Genomic DNA, 4539 nt, shown 5'->3' with positions numbered 1-4539 from the left:
AAAGAAAGAATCAGCTAAGTTCCACCAACCCTGGATACCACTGCAGGCTTCTTCTAAATATTAAAGACCTTCAGCTCCCAAAGACAGTATTTATGATTCTCTTTCTCATTTAGAATTTTACACATTTCTATATTTACCTGAATAATATATTGCTTACTTTTGTTTTGCTTTTTTCCCTAATATATTTTTGGGAGTTTAAGAGCACTTTGAGGTTCATCATAAAATTGAGACGTTCACAGATACCTGATAGTATGCCCATCAGAGTTGCACATTTATTGCAACTGAGAAACTTACATGGCCCAATCATTGCCATCCAACATCTTCAGTTTACACTAATTTTCACTCTTGGGGTCGTGCATTCCACAGGTTGGACAAATGCACAGCAGCAATGTGCATCCACCACTGGAGTATCATACTGGATAGTTCTTTTTCTTTTATTTAATTAAGTTTGTTGGTACATGTCTCAGTTACTTTTTAATCATTCCTGGGACAAAATACTCAACACCCAAAATTAAGGAAGGAAAGGTTTATTCAGCTCACGGTTTGTGGAGGTTTCAGTCCATACTCGGCTGGCTCCCAGGCAGAGCGGCACACGGCAGAGAGCAGCAGTTCATGGCAGCAGAAAACAGCAAAGAGCAAAGGAAAAGGGCAGCAGCTGGGGCTTCTATCCAGTCTCTCTCCCCATAATAAGCAGACTATGCTGGAGCTGGGGTGTAGAACTCACACAGTGCCCAGGCCCTCCTCTTGTACAGGATGAGGATGTTTACAAACTAAGAATCCTGGCTCTTTACTGAGTCAGTTAAACTTCTAAACTTCTCAAGTTGACACACTGTGTTAACCAGCATAGTACATTTTAGCATTTTAGATGTATATAATATTACATTCATTGTAGGGACCTGTACATGATATAACTTGATTCTTTTTCCATACAGGGTAATTTTACTGCCCTAAATATGCATTGTGCATTGTTTATTCCTCCTTTTCTCTAACCTCTGGCCTTTTTTTTTTTTAATATCTCCATAGTCTTGCCTCTCCTAGAATGTTATATATTTGGAATCATACAGTACATATTCTTTCAGATTGACTCCTACCACTCAGTAATCTGAGTTAAAGTTTTCTCCATGTTTTTTATGGTTTGTAGGTTTTTAAAAATCATTTCCTGGTATCAGGTTATACTATGTTTATTTATCTAGTCACTTACTGAAATATGTATTGGTTGTTTCCAAAATTTGGGAATTAAGAACACACCTGCCTTAAATATCCAAGTGCAGGTTTTTGCATGCTCATAGGTATCTAATGCCTTTGGGTCAATACCAAGGAGTGCCATTAGAGAACTGTACGGAAGGGTACAATAGTTTGCTTCTATAATTAACCACAGAATTTTCCTCCAAGATGACTTCAGTATTTCCATCAGCAATGACTGAACACTCCGGTGCTCCTCATCCTTGTCAGCATTTAGTGCCGTCAGTGCTCTGAATTTTGACCACTCTGACAGGTGTGTGCTCGTACCTCATGGCTATTTTAATTTGGACTTCCTCAGTAATACATAACGTGGAGCTCCTCGTCTTACCATCTGCCTATCCTTTGCCATTGGTTTGCCCACTGAATTCTTTGGCACATTTTAAAAACTGGGCCATAGGTGCTTTTATTATAAGTTACAAGTTTTCTTTGTATATCTTCTTAGCAGTTCTTTATCAGCTATGTCTTTTTCAAATATTTTCTTCTAGTTTGTTATATTGTTTTCTAATTCCCTTGCCAGTGTATTTCACAGGGCAGAAACTTTTAATTGTAATTAAGTCCAGCTTCTCAATACTTTCTTTCATGGACTGTGCCTTTCGTTCATTTCTAAAAAGTCATTGCCTGGCCGTGACTCATCCACATGTCTGACACTGACAAAAGGATGTCAGCGTCATCCTAAAGGGTGGTACAGGGCTACAGGATAAATCCTGAGAGTACTTGGCTGACCTTATCAGACACAAAAGTTACATTTCTTGTTATATAGGTCTTGCTATATTTTGGTCTTAAGCATCCAGCAGAAAAGTATAAAAATGAGGTATATAAAGTAAAGCCATATTAATACAATGAGCTGTAAAAGGCTCAAGTCAATAACTTCTGAGGATAACCCACTAATATTATAGACTGTTAGTGTTAGATTATTTAGTTGAATTCAAACACCTATAGTATTTAGGTGCCAATGGAATATTCACCTCTGACAGACAATAAAAAAATGATACAAAGGAAAGATCATTTTGTATTTATATATACAAAATAGGATAAATTTACAGCTACTTTCACTTCATTCAAAGAGAAGAAAGAGGTGTACTAACAGTGTTTGGACAGAATATCCTGTCTGCTTCTTGTACCATGGATAACCACTAAGAAGATCACAATGTACAGTGTATTGATTATCAAAACTGTCCTATTAATCAGCTGTGAAACTGTCTCATATTTATTTCTCAATAAAAAAAAATTTAAAAATAAATAAAAAATAAAAAGTCATTGCCAAACCCAAGGTCATCTAGGTTTTATCGTGTGCTGTCTTGTGAGAGTTTTGCATTTTGCATTTAGATCTGTGATCCTTCTGGAGTTAATTTCAGTAAAGGGCATAAGAAGGTCTGTGTTTGGATTTATTTTTGCCTATTGATATCTAGTTATCTTACCATCTTTTAGTAAAAAACTTTCCCCCTCCACTTTGGTGTCTTTGCTCTTTTGTCAAAGATCAGCATGTAATGGCTCTGTCAGGGCTCTCTAGTCTGCCCCATTTTCTATTTATCTACTATTTTGCCAAGATCACTGTGCTCGTTATGACAGCTTTATAGTAAGTCTTGAAGTTGGGTAATGTCAGACCTCCAACTTTTTTCCCCTCAAAATTCTCTCAGCTATTTTGGGTCCTTTATCTCTTCTTATAAACTCTTAGAATCAGTGGGTGGCATTTATAAAACAACTTTCTGGGAACTTGATTAAGATTGATTAAACATACTATTGAAATGGTGAAAGAGTGACCTAGGCAGTACTGAGCCTTCCCAGTCTCCTTCTCCATGACCATGAGATATCTTTCCAGTTATTAAGTCTTTTTAATTTGTTTTATCAGAATTTTATAATTTGCTTCATAAAGACCTTATACATGCTTTATTAAACTTATGCCCAGGTATTTTGTTTTATTGTGATCCTACTGTACCTGGTATCGTGTTTTTAATTTCAAATTATACTTGTTCATGCTGGTGTGTAGGAAAAGAATTGACTTTTATATATTTACTTTATATCCTGCAACCTTGCTATAAATGCTTATTAGCTTAAGGAAGGATTGGTTTTTATTTTGTTATGGTTTTGTCAATTCTTTTGAATTTTCTAGATAGACAATCAAGTCACCTATACATAGAAATTTATTTATTACTTCTCAATCAGTATGTCTTTTATTTGCTTTTGTAGCCATACTTCATTAGCTAGGACTGCAGGTATAAAATTGAAAAGGAACGGTGAGAGGGAAAACCTTTGTCTTGCTTGTGATCTGAGCAGGAAAGCTCCTGGTTCCTCATCATTAAATGCTGCATTAACTGTAGGATTTTTGCAGATATTCTATAAAGAAAATTGTCCTTTATTCGTAATTTACTGGAAGATTTTATGCTACATAGACATTGAATTTTTGTCAAATGAATTTTGCTGAACAGTTCTGTTTATGAACCACATTGTTTGCAAACAAAAAACAATTGTAAAATGAGGTATTACTCTACTTTATATTTCATTATATTTAAAATTGATTTCTTATAGAAGTGGGTTATGTTTTTTTGCTGTACTCTGAAATCTCTGATTTTTTTTTTTTTTTGGTACAAGGGAGATTAAACTCAGGCCCTTGCACTTGCCAGGGAAGCACTTATTCTACTGAGCCATCTCCCCTGCCCTGAAATCTCAAGCACCTGCCTAGTAAGTGTAAGGTTCTGAGTTAAACTCCCAGTACAAAAAGAAGAAAGAAAGAAGAAAAAGAAAGAAAGAAAGAAAGAGAAAGAAAGAAAGAAAGAAAGAAAGAAAGAAGAAAGAAAGAAGAAAGAAAGAAGAAAGAAAGAAAAAAAGAAAAAAGAAAGAAAGAAAGAAAGAAAGAAAGAAAAGAAAGAAAGAAAGAAAGAAAGAAAGAAAGAAAGAAAGAAGAAAGAAAGGAAAATCAAATCTCTGAATTTTAGTGGGTGCATTTAGTCCACTAAAATTCAAAGCAATTATTAATGTGATTGGATTGATACAGCTGGCTTTATAGAAAATATACATAATTGAATACTTTGTTGCTATTATTTTGTTATTCATTCAGTTAAGGAAAAGTCTCCATTTCACCTTTGCTTCTCTTTTTCTCTGATGCTGCTCCTTCTTCTGTGTAGATATGGACATTAACATTGAGTTTCTGAACTATTTTCTTTCTCTCCAGATCTCTTCTAGCATTTCTCCAAGGTAGGTCTTTTGGCAAAACAATCTGCAAATTTTTGTTTGCTGAGAAATTTTTATTTCTTTTTCACTTTCAAAGGTTTATTTCACAAGATACAAAATTAAAAGTTA

The sequence above is a fragment of the Octodon degus genome, unplaced genomic scaffold (genome assembly GCF_000260255.1).
Source record: "Octodon degus isolate 3935 unplaced genomic scaffold, OctDeg1.0 scaffold00070, whole genome shotgun sequence".
Classification (NCBI taxonomy): Eukaryota; Metazoa; Chordata; class Mammalia; order Rodentia; family Octodontidae; genus Octodon; species Octodon degus.
The sequence above is the reverse complement of the archived record's forward strand: the minus strand, read 5'-3'. Positions refer to the sequence as shown.